Source organism: Symphalangus syndactylus, chromosome 8 (assembly GCF_028878055.3).
Source record: "Symphalangus syndactylus isolate Jambi chromosome 8, NHGRI_mSymSyn1-v2.1_pri, whole genome shotgun sequence".
Lineage (NCBI taxonomy): Eukaryota > Metazoa > Chordata > Mammalia > Primates > Hylobatidae > Symphalangus > Symphalangus syndactylus.
In genome coordinates, this window is record NC_072430.2 from 99,645,873 (window position 1) to 99,661,162 (window position 15,290).

The following is a 15,290-nucleotide window of genomic DNA, read 5'->3' on the forward strand; positions in this document are numbered from 1 at the left end:
TGTGAACCGAGTCCTGGCTTTGTCTCCTGCACAAGCTGTGAAATAGAATACGTGACTTGCCCACTCTCAAAGTCAGACCTGTAAAGTGGTGTAAGAATAATATCTAACAGAATTTTGTAAAAATTAACTATGATCTGAAAACTAAACATAAATAAATGGCCTTCGTAAAGGATTAAACAGTTACTGCTGTGAAATTGAAATGAAGCCACAGTGGCACTTCAGAGCTTACCTAGCCAAATCCTGAATGTTATGGATGAGAAATCAGAGGTCAAGAAAAGTGAGTGTCTAAGAGCAGACATAGAGCAGCTTGTTAGATAAAGAGCGAGGGCTTTGGAAGACCAGTCCCTTTTTCATAAGAGAAAGATTTTAAACATTTGAAGGGAATCACCTGCGATTCTACTTTGTTTTAATCTCTTCACTGCACCCAGGAGATTATACATATATTATTATTGTTTCATAAATGAGGACAGTTTCAAAAACCAAAGCAAACTGCATAGGCAAATTCTAACAATATACTTTAATTTCATATACCTTTTTTTGTCACAGTGTTAGTCCCAATTTGAAAACCAGGACAGTTTTTCTTCCCTTCATCTCAACCAAAAGAGGGCAAAGTTCAGGATTTGTAGACATTTGTTTCTAAATTTTCTTATGGGATAATATAATCAAGCACCTCGGTAAATTTTTATTCATTAAAATACAAATTCTGTCAGCTTAGTCATTGCCTTTACCTTTGGAAAATGAACTTTTTGTTCTTTTCCCCTTTATGGAAAGGTGAATAGAAACGTTAGGATTTTGTTTTATAGCAGTGTTTCATTCTCCAAGTCTACTTGTCTCAAGACTTTTTATAATGCATTATATACCTGGATTTTTCAAGTTCTCACCTGAGCCAGTAATAAGAAGCATATTTAAGAAGGTGCCTTTCTCTGATCCCCTAGGCCAGGAATATATTCATCTTTATGTGCACATGTTCTGATAACCCCATATAACTTTATGTCTTATTCTTTAACAAGTTTCTTTTATAAGCCAGCCCTGCTGAAACAATAACCTTAAGCTCCCTAAGGGTTTCCACTACCATGATATCAGCTTTCCTGGACTTCGTTGTGTCACTACAATTCCCCACAGCTGTGTAATAATAAAAACTTCTACGTGTATGGCACTTTAAATATTTCAAAGCGTATTAACCCGTATCAGTTTTAGCCTGTGACTCCTTGCCGATGCTATTTTTTTTTTCTGTTTAAAGGTGAGGTTGAAAACAGAGGAAAGAGACTGCCTGTGTTCTTAGGGTTGGAGCCTTGGACCAAAAAGCAGGGGTCCTTTGGACTCTGGCTCCATTTCTTCCCTGAATGGCAGCCAGTACTCACGACTTCTTGCTCTGAGCTTTCAAGAAGACTGGATCCGTCACCGTAGAACAGACTCGACCTAGACAGTCTACCAATGTAAAATGTTGTATCTCAGGAAACCATGGGCTCTCAGCTCCTAGGGTGTTCAACCATAAACTGAATGACTAATTAAAGTGGATTCAGTCAAATGGGTGGTTAAACACGAAGACACAGAAGGTCATTTCTACCACGGACATTCTGTAATTATAACAAAATATGTTTTAAAGTCTAAACTACAATATTTTTTAGTAAATTGCTTTCTCATTTTATTTCTTCCTTACAGACTATGATTGTTAAAAAGGAAAAAACAACATGCAAAAGGAATTGAGTAAAAAAAGCCTAACAGTGACCAGGTGCAGTGGTTCATGCCTGTAATCCCAGCATTTTGGGAGGTCAAGGAGGCTGGATCACTTGAGGCCAGGAGTTTAGACCAGCCTGGCCAACATGGAGAAACTCCATCTATACCAAAAAAATACAAAAAATAAGCTGGGCATGGTGGCACATGCCTGTAATCCCAGCTACTCAGGAGGCTGAGGCAAGAGAATCACTTGAACCCGGGAGGCAGAGGCTGCAGTGAGCGAAGATCACACCACTGCACTCCAGCTTGGGTGACAGAGCGAGACTCCGTCTCAATTAAAAAAAAAAAAAAAAAAAAAAAAAAAAAAAAAAAAGCAGGCCGGGCACGGTGGCTCACACCTGTAATCCCAGCACTTTGGGAGGCCGAAGCAGGCAGATCACGAGGTCAGGAGATCAAGACCATCCTGGCCAACACGGTGAAACCCTGTCTCTATTAAAAATACAAAAATTAGCTGGGCGTGGTGGCACATGCCTGTAATCCCAGCTACTCAGGAGGCTGAGGCAGGAGAATCGCTTGAACCCGGGAATTAGAGGTTGCAGTGAGCCAAGATCACCACTGCACTCCAGCCTGGCGACAGAGCGAGACTGTCTCAAAACAAAAACAAAAAAAAAGCATAATGGCATGTAAATGTTTGTCTCAAGAATACTCTATGCCATTAATAAATTCTCACTTTATTTATTTATTTTTTTTTTTTTTTTTTTTTTTTGAGATGGAGTCTTGCTCTGTCACCCAGGCTGCAGTTCAGTGGCCAGATCCCAACTCACCGCAACCTCTGCCTCCCAGGTTCAAGCGATTCTCCCACATCAGCCTCCCGAGTAGCTGGGACTACAGGCATGTGCGAGCCACCAATCTGGCTAATTTTTGTATTTTTAGTAGAGACGGATTTCGTCATATTGGCCAGGCTGGTCTCAAATTCTTGACCTCAAGCGATCTGCCCGTTTCGGCCTCCCAAAGTGCTGGGATTATGGGCATGAGCCACCGGGCCTGGCCTACATTAATACATTCTTCATTGTTTTTCCTTCTAGTTACTAGTTTCTCCTCCCTCCAATTGACCCTCTATATTAGTGTTGTCCATTAGAACTTCCTGTGATGATGGAAATGCTATCCAATGCAGTCACCACATCTAGCTATGAAGCTATTCGTGTAATATGAAGCCATGTTACACGAAATATGGCTATAGTAACCAAGTAACTCAATTTTTAATTTCAGGTCATTTTAATGAATTTTAATTTAAATAGCCATGTATGGCTAGTGGCCACCATATTTAACAGGACAACCTCATGACCATCAAAGTAATAGTCCCCAAAACAACTCTGCTGCCCTGCTTAAAAATTTCTCCTAGATCCCATTTGAGAATGAGAGGTGGCAGAATATGCCACCCCAAAATATACCACCTTGGCATAAGGATTCTTTTGAGCTCAAGGCACTTGAAAAGAAGCAGACGCAAGAAGAACTCTGACCTTCTTCTTTCTCTTAAGAGCAGAAGATGAAATTCCTGTGTGAAAGATGGCCTCCCTATACCAGAAGGAAAGTAACATTCTTATCAAGGATGAGTTGAGGCCAAGAGAATTCTGTACAGCCAGACCTCATTTAAGATTTCTTTTCTTCCTTTTAGCCTTCCCACACAGTTTAGTCTTTGTTCAACCTACTATATAAGCATTTAGGTTTTGCCACTTCTTTGGGTATTCATTTCCTTATGAGGGCCCCCATGTCATGTAAAACACATAAATATGTATGTTTTTCTCCTGCTTATGCCTTACGTCAATTTAATTCTTAGGCCCAGACAAAAACTCCTAGGAGATAAAGGTGAAATTTTGTCTCCCATGCAACCACATCGCTGTTTCTCAAACTTCCCTGTCAAAATACAACTAACAGTTGAGACGGGAGAGCATATTCCTAAGTCCAGAAGTTTAACTTAAAAACTGGACAAGTTGGAAATTAAAGTTCTTTTTATCTTTAAAATATGTATAAATTTTGCCATCCTCTACCTGACATAACTAAATTTCTCTGAAGACATAAAGGTTTAAAATATCTTGCCATCAGATAAAAGAAAATTTCCTATGGCCTTCGCTGATCAACAGGTGAGAAGCTATTGCACTAATGATGCCACCAATGAAACTAACCACTAACAATTTGAGAAAATTCAGCAAAATGAATGATTGCTGCTGCTGCTGCTGAAACATACATCAGGTTTTACACCTAATCAATTTCCCTTCTGGGTATGAGTGTCATATTTTGAGAACTGAGATTCACCTAAGTATGGGGTTATAATGGCAATGGTTTCGGGTTTTTTAACTTTAACAACTGTGTCAGAATAATAATTGTCAGAATGTTGCCAAAAGTGTTGGTGAGTGAAAAATAGTTTCAGGTATTTGCTGGTGGATATATTTAACCTGTACCAGTTTATAGAGGAGTAAAATCTCTAGTTTCTTATGATCAATGATACAATGTGTTTCACTTTCAAAGGAAAGATTTATTAAATCATTTTTCCAGTGTATAAAGATGGCTGATGATGTTCTTTATTTTATTGTAAATATGATTTTCATCACATAAAAAATATATGCTAAACTCATTTAAGAATCATTCTTTTTTGGACAGGCACAGTGGCTCACTCCCGTAATCCCAGAACTTTGGAAGGCCAAGGCGGGCAGATCACCTGAGGTCGGGAGTTCAAGACCAGCCTGACCAACATGGAGAAACCCCGTCTCTACTAAAAATACAAAATTAGCTGGGCGTGGTGGTGCATGCCTGTAATCCCAGCTACTCGGGAGGCTGAGGCAGGAGAATTGCTTGAACACAGGAGGTGGAGGTTGCAGTGAACCAAGATTCGCACCATTGTACTCAGGCCTGGGCAACATCTCAAAAAAAAAAAAAAAAAAAAGGGCCGGGCACAGTGGCTCAAACTTGTAATCCCAGCACTTTGGGAGGCCGAGGCGGGTGGATCACGAGGTCAGGAGATCAAGACCACGGTGAAACCCTGTCTCTACTAAAAAATACAAAAAATCAGCTGGGCGTGGTGGCGGGCGCCTGTAGTCCCAGCTACTCAGAGAGGCTGAGGCAGGAGAATGGCGTGATCCCGGGAGGTGGAGCTTGCAGTGAGCCGAGATTGCGCCACTGCACTCCAGCCTGGGCAACAGAGCGAGACTCCGTCTCAAAAAAAAAAAAAAGAATCATTCTTTTTCAATAAAATAAATAATACATTTGTAACATGAAAAAATTAATATGGTATTCACAGAAGAGTTCAATAAGGCCATGTTCTTTATTTTCTATAATTAAATTAAACCACTTTATGAGACCCAATTTCACTGATGGAGGAAGAGCAACGTGCATTTAAATTTGCTGATTAAACCTAATTCACATTTTCTTGCTTAAAACACTCTCTTTCACGGAAATATTCAGTCAATTCAAAATATACCTTCCCATGAGGGCATTTTTCTTTTCTTCCTCCTTTTTCCTAAGATACAGTCTGCATTCAAAGTAAGCTTTTCAAAGCTTCATAGCAAGAAGCAGGACCTCTAGTTTATTTAACCTTGAAAAGACCATCGAGCAATTTTTCCTTTGCTTAGGAACTGTGCTTTTCATAGCATGGTCTCTATCTACAATGTTCTTCTACTTAGCTGCAAGATTTCTTGTGATTTTTCTCCTTTCAAATGTGTCTGGTTTTTTTTTTAATATAATTGCAAAGGTAATGGCTACAAGAGGCATCATGTTGTAGATTCATTTACATCTCCTCAATCGCAAGCTCCATATTTTAAACAAACATCTCCTATATATCTCTCTCTTAATCTGATCTCTTTTAATTTGGCTTTTCTGTGCATTTTCTAGCTGTGTTTGTTGTGGTGCTCCCACCTGCTTTGCTGCCAGTGCCAATGCCAGGGTCAGATTGCTCTAAACTTCCTTATTACCATGAATATTTACATTGGCTTTAAGCATCCTATTTTTGTCCACTGCTCTATTTTCCTGAAACCGCCCAATGGGTTCTCGTTGCCTACTGCCTAGACAGGGCCAATTTATCAAGACAGGGGAATTGCAATAGAGAAAGAGTTTAATTCATGAAGAGCTGGCTGTGTGAGAGACTGGAGTTTTATTACTCAAATCAGTCTCCCAGAGAATTCGGGAACTGGAGTTTTTAAGGATAATTTGGTGGGTAGTGGGCCAGTGAGTCAGGAGCACAGATTGGCTGGCTTGGAGATGAACTGACAGGGAGTTGAAACTGTCCTTTTATGCTGACTCAGTTCCTGGGTGGGGGCCGCAGGACTGGTTGTCAGGTCCCGGTGGGGACATCCCATTGTCAGAAATGCAGAAACCTGAAAAGACATCTCAAAGGCCAATCTTAGGTTCTACAATAGTGATGTTATCTTCAAGAGTAATTGGGGAAGTTGCAAATCTTATGACCTCCAGAATAATGGCTGGTAATTATTTAGAATTTAAGCTCCTCTCATCCTAACTTGGTAGCCTTTCAACAGTTTTACAAGAACAGTTTAATTTGGGGGAAGGGCTATTATTTAAACTATAAACTTAATTTCTCCCAAAGTTAGCTTTGCCCACGCCCAGGAATGCGCAAAGATAGCCAACCTGTGAGCTACAGACAAGATGGAGTCAGCCATGTCAAATTTCTCTGTTTGACAGTTTCCTGTTGTAATTTCCTGAGTTATAATTTTTGCAAAGGTGGTTTCATTCCCAATTGTCTTTATAATTTTCCATTATTATATGTTTAAAATGTAAACTGACTGACAGGACAATTATCTAAAACTTTCATACAGTATCACTACTTCTGTATTATCAGAGAATACACTGCAGGAAGTCGAGCCAAGCATACCAGTACTCACATGTTTACAGACTAATCTTCCTTTGGCTGTAGTTCTAGAAGAACGTTGATCAGACATGTGGACTGTTTGTGTATTTGTGTAGCAAACATTTTCAAAAAATAGTAGTACTGACTCATAAACTGGTAAACATGTGTTTCTCAAAAAAAAAAAAACACTAACTCTTGGTGAGCCTTCCAGGACTCATGGAGGAGACTCATTCTTCAGCTAACCTGTCTTATAGACTAGAATCTGCTATGTGGACCTGCAACATAAACCAGTGTAGTAGACACTGTCAGGCTGGAGCCAAGGAAGGCCTTTTTGTCCCAGCTTTTTCAGCTGTCAGGTCCTTCAGGGTCAGGCACAACTGCGAAGAGCCTCCTTGTCTAGGTCAATGCCCTTCTCAAGAAGGTCCACATCCAATGACTGATACATGGAGGCTGGGTCATTTCAACCCCATGCAGAGCCACACTGACACAGCATCTTTAGTTCCAAGTTTCTCCATGGAGTCTGCAGAGGCTATCACAGGCCCTGCTTTGCCACTTGACTTCTCTCTCAGCTCAATCCTGCAGCCTCTCCCTTCTTGCCACAGTAAACTTCCTACATGCTAATCTCAGTCTTGGTGACTGATTTCTGGAGAACTCAATCTGCTGCCACATAAGCTCATTTTCCTGAAATATTAGTCCTGTTTCTTACAGTACTGATACCATCATAACAAACAATTATCTGATTTTCTAGTCATTCACTAAACATAAAATATTACATAAACCATCTAACTTAGTGGTTCTAAATGAACCACTGGAGAGATTTTTTTTTTTTTTTTTTAGTATTAGTGTCCAGACCAATTAACTATGGGAATAGGCCCCAGGAATCAGTATTTTTTTCTTTTTTATTTTATTTTATTATTATTATACTTTAAGTTTAGGGTACATGTGCACAATGTGCAGGTTTGTTACATATGTATACATGTGCCATGTTGGTGTGCTGCACCCATTAACTCGTCATTTAGCATTAGGTATATCTCCAAATGCTATCCCTCCCCCCTCCCCCTACCCCGCAACAGTCCCCAGAGTGTGATGTTCCCCTTCCTGTGTCCCTGTGTTCTCATTGTTCAATTCCCATCTATGAGTGAAAACATGCGGTGTTTAGTTTTTTGTCCTTGCAATAGTTTGCTGAGGGCACATATACACCATGGAATACTATGCAGCCATAAAAAATGATGAGTTCATGTCCTTTGTAGGGACATGGATGAAACTGGAAACCATCATTCTCAGGAATCAGTATTTTTTAAGAGCTTTCCACGGGGTTTTAAAGTGTAACCAGGATTGAGAACACTCAATGCTTTCAGGAAAAAATATACAACTCACCAAGGGGGGAGAAAAGGCTTCTGCTGCATTTGCCTGTGCTTACGTATGCTAAAACATGTTCCCACCACCTAATATGCTAGCCAGTTTGCACACACACCATCACCTCTGCTTTTGCTCATGTTCCAGTAGGTGAACTATTTGTGCTTCTGGTCAAGGCCAGCTTCTCCATCTGTGCAATGGATCCCATCTTCTCAAGGACCTCTCTCTAGACAATGCCCCCTTCTGTTCTGCACCATTACTTTTTCTTTCTCCATTGTATTGTTTCCGTTAGCATGCAAACAGCCAGAGATGTCTCCATTCTTTACAAAGTAAAGAAAAATCTCAACCCCAAATTCTTCTCCAGCTACTTCCAGTCTTCCAGCTACTGCCTCATGCCTCTCTCCTTTTTCAGGCAAATGTCTTCAAAAAGTTAATTGTATATGCTTTCACCATGTCCTCACCTTCCATTCTCTCTTGAGCCTACTTTAATCAGGCTTTTATCCCAACCCTCCAACCAAAGCTGCTTTTATCAAGGGTGCAGTGACATCGACATTGCCAGACTTAGTCTGCATATTGCTAAATCTGTCACAAGCCTTTGACACAGTCCATCACTTCCTCCTTGGACACTGTCTCAAGTGTCTGGTGTCTTGAATAGCACACCCTCTTGAGATTCTCCTCCTGCCCTAATGGTCCCAGTACTCCTTGCTGGCTCATCTTCCCAGTCTCTACACATCACTTTGCTGAATGAGGGGATTATCCCAGTTTTATGGCTTTAAATATTATCTCAATGCTTGAGATACTCAAATGTATATTCCCAATTCAGACTGTCCTCTGAATTCCAAGCTTATTTACCCCAACTATCTCTTTCAATCTCCACTTGGATATCTAATTATCATGTCACACTTAGATCATGCCAATTCTTCTCAGTCTCAGTAAATAACAACACCAACCTAGTCACTCTTGCCAATATCTTTTTTTTTTTTTTCTTTTTGGAGTCAGGGTCTCACTCTGTTGCTCAGGCTGGAGTGCAGTGGTGCGATCATGTCTCACTGCAGCCTCAACCTCCCCGGGCTCAGGTGATTCTCCCACCTCACACTCCCAAGTAGCTGGGACTACAGGCACATGCCACCATGCCCAGCTAATTTTAGTATTTTTTGTAGAGACAGGGTTTTGTCAGGTTGCCCAGGCTGGTTTCGAACTCCTGAGTTCAAGTCATCCACCCACCTCAGCCTCCCTAAGTTCTGGGATTACAGGCATGAGTCATTGTGCTTGGCTTCAAAATCTTTAAAGCCTATCTAAAATGTTCTCTTTGAGTTCATGCCACAAAATTTGTTATCTTCACCTTTAAAATAGATTTAGATTAAGACCTCTTTTCATCACCACCCTGCTGTCACCCTAACAAAGCAACCATCGTCTCCCAAAATAAATCCTCATGTCCTTAGGGCTTCCTAGGCCTACTCTTTATGCCCCAGGCTACCTGTCCAGGTGAATCTCTTCCAGTTCTCCTCCATGAATTTCTGTCTCACAGAATGCATGTACCGTTGCACTTTGTAATGTCAGTCTCTCCCACCAGACAATGATCAGATTCTTAGTTGTCTCTTTATATCCATTCACAGTGCACTGACTGAGCACAAATTTAAGGTTTCAATAAATGGTAAGTGAATGAATAATGAATGAATGAATGCTACAATATTGACTATAATGGATAAAGAGATATATTGACCTGCTTGACAGAAAACTCGAGGTTATTATTAGCTACACTCTCTGTGCATGCTAACTGGAAAGAATTTCACACTTGCTTTGATGTATTCATTTTTCTCCTGGATTCAGTTGGTAAAATTAAATTGTCTTTCTTCTTTGCAGAGGCTGATTAATTTAAACAAAAGGGCATGTGTAGTGACCCTCACAGCACACTGACCAACTTAGTTGGCTCCAATAATTCAATATATACAAAGAAAGCCTGTTAAAACAAGGCAGGAGCTAATGAAGCCAACAAAATCAGTTCTAAAAGTTTAGAAGGTCCCTAATAATCTATATATCGTTAAATTATTTCAAAATTTTTTATAAAGAGATTACGTAGCTGTTACATATTCCTGGATAACTTTAGTTGCAGAATATAATCTCTCAAAAGTTTAGCCATTTTTATTTTATATGTAATTCTATTTGATATTAGTTCAGAGAGGCCTAAAATTAAAATTAATGCGTATTTCCCGAATGAGAGTGACTTCATGATTTGCATTCACATTAATTTTCAACAGCCTTACTTAAAATTGTTTTGAATTAGAGTTTTGTAATTAGGACTTAACATTTAAATCATATTCAGGAGACTGTGCATATGGTTAAACAGACTGCCAGAATAAATTATGAGCTAACAAAATAGTAATCTATTACTTAAAGGCATTTGGTAAGTCATATTATATTTATCCTTTTACATCTTCTCACAAAAATATTCTCTTAGGTTTCTTAGCCACAGTTCATCCCCGTCATTTGACCCACACTTGCTCACAGTGATGTCACCTTCACCATTCCATCCCAGACCTTCAAACCTCTGTGAAATCCTGTGAGCCAATGACACAAGGGGGAAATTCAGTAAAATACTAACACGTTTATTTTCCTGCTAACCTGAGGTCTGCTCTCTTTTCCCCAAATCATAGCGTAGCCTCCAATAGTGCATTTTCCAACTTAAAGTATCACCTTCCCACTATTATATTTAGAAATTGTCAAAAACTATAAGATCAGGTGTTCACACATTTGCTTTTTAAATTTGAGCACCATTTTATTGGTTTTCTTGCCTGACAACCCTCCCATGTTCCATTCACCCCTAGTTTTTTATATCCTAGCATTGTCTGTTTACCTCTAGTGCAAGGTTTCACAACCTCAACACTACTGATATTTGGGGCCTGGTGATTGTTTGTTGTGGGTGGCTGTTGTATGCATCATAGGATGGTTAGTATCCCTGAGTTGTGCCCACCAGAGATGCCAGCAACAACTCCTCCCACCCTCACCCCGGTTGTAACAAGCAAAAATGTTCTCAGATGTTATCAAATGTCTTCTGGGGACATAGGGGGAAGGACAAATTGCCCCAGTTGAGAACTGCAGCTCTGTGATGACTGATTAAAGGTTTTTCCAAATGACACAACTGGGATTCAAATTCCAAGATCACTGGGATTTAAATCTACATCATCTTAATCCATAATGCATTGTCTTTCCCATAAAATGAGAAATCTTGCACTAGATAGATGCCAATTTAGCCATGGTGTGCTCCTGGAGATCATGAGTGTAATGACGTGTGATGGTTAATTGTATGTGTCAATTTGGAGGGTATTTTTGGATGAGATTAACATTTAAATCAGTAAACTCTGAGTAAAGCAGATTGCCTTCTATAATGTGATGGGCCTCATTCAATCAGCTGAAAGCCTAAGAAGAACAAAATGATTGGCCACCCTCTCAAGAAAGAAATTCTAGCAGACTGTCTTGGGATGGAAATGCACCATCAGCTCTTCTGAGTCTAAAGTCTTCTGGCCCACACTGAAGATTCTGGACTTGCCAGCCTCCATTAATTGTATGCACCAATTCTTATAATATATAATGTATATACATACTATTGATTCAATGTCTCTCAAGAATCCTAATGAATACATGACATAATTGAAATAACAATATGTATGTTTTCTTCCCCTTCACACACTCTTCCCCGAGTCAGCAGAGTCACCCACACTGCCTTGAGAAGGAAAAGCAATGTTTATTTTTGACTCCTGAATGTTGTCAAAGAATCAAAAGGGAAGGTTTAAGGGAAGTAACACCCATAGTATCTATGATAACAGAAGAGTTATAAAGAAAGTAGAGAAGGTGAGAGGCGTGGGGCAAGAGAAAATGGTCTGGTCCTGGTGGGTCCCATGAAAAGTTGCAGAACTAATACTGAGAGCCTAAAGAATACTGGGGGATGGCCAGTGCTTGGGAGCCAGGCCAAGGCCCGGAGGAGACCAAGGGAGGGAGCACCTCGCATCACCTGGATGATGGAGAACCACACTGACTGCAATCTTGTAACTACAGTGTGGCCATCAGCCGCCCATGTGTTGCCGGTGAATTGTGTTGCAAGACTTTTCAGAGGCCCATTCAAACTGCTCAATGCAGAAGCAACCCCTCTTTTTCAATGGCCAGGGCACTTATAAGCCTCTTCGAAAACAGAGGTTTGTGTTCCTGGGTACTCAGAGATAAGGAAGGGAAAGTCACTGCTTGGGTGAAATCATGAATGCTCATACTGTGCCTCCTCATGCTGAGAACGACATCCAGTGATAAAGAAAGGTCATGAGACGGGAAGTATGGTCTTTACTATGTTGAGTTGAGCAGAAAATGCTGCAAAGCTAAATACAACACAGGGAAACGCAGGATCACCTTTAGTATGGCTTTTTAAGTTCTGAGAAATCAAACTTTCCTATAGCTGCCTTGTTTTAAATCACAAATGGCTTTTCTGACTGAGTGCTCTTTTTCAAAAGAATAGAGCTCCACTTACATGCAGACAACATACCTATATTATATCTATAGGTATATAGGTTCTTAGCTTATTTGTATAAATAAAATTATTTCAGCTGGGTGTGGTGGCTCACGCCCATAATCCCAGCACTTTGGGAGGCCAAGGCAGGAGGATCACTTGAAGTCAGGAGGTTGAGACCAGCCTGGCCAACATGACAAAACCCCATCTCTACTAAAAACACAAAAAATTAGCACACCTGTGTAATCCCAGCTACTCGGGGGCTGAGAAAAGAGAATCGCTTGAACCCGCAGGGCAGAGGTTGTGGTGAGCCGAGATCACACCACTGTATTCCAGCCTGGGCAACAGAGTGAGACTCTGTCTCAAAAAAATTTTTTTTTAAATTATTTCTATCAATAATATATCACATGAAGTGCTCCCTTTGGCAACATACATACTAAAATTGGAACAATACAGAGATTAGCATGGCCCCTGAGCAAGGATGACACGCAAATTGATGAAGTGTTCCAAAAACTTTTTTTAACAATAATAATAATATATCACATGAAAATAGCTAAACATAATTCACCAATTTTGAATTATGTGTTTGGAATAATCTGACTTAAAATATGGATTAATCTACCCTATGAGCAGACCCAGAGATTCCACTCACAAGAATGTACCCATGAGAAATGTGTATATGTGTCCACCAAAAGACATGTACAAGAAAGCACATGGCAGCTGTACTCATTAAGGCTCAAGACTGGAAACAACCCAAATAACCATCAGTGAGAGACTGAATAAACAAATATAGTAGGTTTAGGCATACAATAGAATGCTATACGGTGCTTTAAAAGGAATGAGCTGTTTATACACCATGAGTGAATTTCAAAAACAGTGTGTTGAGTGAAAGAAGCCAGACATAAAAGTGCACACTGCATGATTCCATTTACATGAATTTCAACAACAGACACAACTAATCAATGATGGTGTAAGTCAGAAGAGTGGATGACTCTGAATGCAGCAAGTATTGACTAGAAAAAGGCATTAAGCTTGCAGGAGCATCCACTAAAGTGATGAAAATATTCTATATCTCAATCTGGGTGGTGGTTCTCAGGTATTTACATATGAAAACTTCATCAAGCTATATACTTAATAACAGCACATATACTAAATGTATGTAATATCTTGGGTTTTTTTAAGTTATATACAGAGACAAAGAGCTGTGCACAAAATTCAACTTGAGGAGCATCAGGTGAATAAAAAATAAAGGCAGTCATGCCCTGGTCTAAAGTATATGAAACTGAGGTCCCTGCTGATTTAAAGAGTCATGTTAGTACATGTTCACATAATGTTATCAGAAAAAAATATTCAAATATAGAGGCTAAGTGGAAAATCATAAAGGTGGTTCTTTGAAACAGCTATTTGCTGTCCAGCCGCCTCTCACATAGTGTATTAATTTTCTTTTCTTTTTTTTTTTTTTTTTATTTGAGATGGAGTTTCGCTTTTGTTGCCCAGGCTGGAGTGCAAAGGCATGATCTCGGCTCATCGAAATCTCCGCCTCCTGGGTTTAAGTGACTTTCCTGCCTCAGCCTTCCCAGTAGCTGGGATCACAGGCATGTGCCACCACACCCAGCTAATTTTGTATTTTTAGTACAGACGGGGTTTCTCCATGTTGGTCAGGCTGGTGTCGAACTCCCGACCTCAGGTGATCTGCCCACCTCGGCCTCCCAAAGTGCTGGGATTACAGGCATGAGCCACCACGCCCAGCCATATTAATTTTCTACTGCCTATCATAACAGCTTACCACAAACTTAGTGGCTTGAAACAACAAAAACGTCTTACCTCTCAGTTTCTATAGATCAGAATGCCGGGTTGGCTCAGCTGGCTTCTCTGCTCCTAATATTGAGGGGTGACAGCATGCTGCAGCCCTCCCTCGCTCTCGGCCCCTCCTCGGCCTTGGCACCCACTCTGGCCGTGCTTGAGGAGCCCTTCAGCCCGCCGCTGCACTGTGGGAGCCCCTTTCTGGGCTGGCCAAGGCCGGAGGGGGCTCCCTCAGCTTGCGGGGAGGTGTGGAGGGAGAGGCGCGGGCGGGAACCGCGGCTGCGCGCCGCGCTTGCGGGCTAACGCGAGTTCCGGGTGGGGGTGGGCTCGGCGGGCCGGCACTCGGAGCGGCCGGCCTGCCTGCAAGCCTCAGGTAGTGAGGGGGATTAGCACCTGGGCCAGCAGCTGCTGTGCTCGATTTCTTGCTGGGCCTTAGCTGCCTCCCCACAGGGCTCGGGACCTGCAGCCCGCCATGCCTGAGCCTCCCCTCCCCCTGTCGGCTGCTGCGCAGCCCGAGCCTCCCCAACGAGCGCCACTCCCTACTACACGGCGCCCAGTCCCATCAACAGCCCAAGGTCTGAGGAGTGCAGGCGCAGGGCGCGGGACTGGCAGGCAGCTGCACCTGCGGCCCAGGTGCGAGATCCACTGGGTGATGCCAGCTGGGCTCCTGAGTCTAGTGGGGACTTGGAGACCTTTATGTCTAGCTAAGGGATTATAAATACACCAATCTGCACTCTGTATCTAGCTCAAGATTTGTAAATGTGCCAATCAGCACTCTGTGTCTAGCTCAGGGTTTGTAAATACACCAATGGGCACTCTGTATCTAGCTAATTGAGTGGGGACGTGGAGAACTCTTGTGTCTAGCTCAGGGTTTGTAAACGCACCAATCAGCACCCTGTCAAAACGGGCCAATCAGCTCTCTGTAAAACAGACCAATGGGCTCTCCATAAAATGGACCAATCAGCAGGATGTGGGTGGGGCCAAATAAGGGAATAAAAGTAGGCTGCCCCGCAGCAGCAGTGGTAACCTGTTGGGGTCTTTTCCACACTGTGGGAGGTTTGTTGTTTCGTTCTTAGCAATAAATCTTGTTGCTGCTCACTCTTTGGG

General features: G+C 41.5%; 1 non-coding gene across 1 annotated transcript; it reads left to right on the forward strand.

Moving 5' to 3' along the window:
* Positions 1-12,792: 12,792 nt before the first annotated feature.
* Positions 12,793-12,896, forward strand: LOC129488919 (U6 spliceosomal RNA). Its single transcript, XR_008659763.1, has one exon. It is a non-coding gene; the product is annotated as a U6 spliceosomal RNA (small nuclear RNA).
* Positions 12,897-15,290: the final 2,394 nt, after the last annotated feature.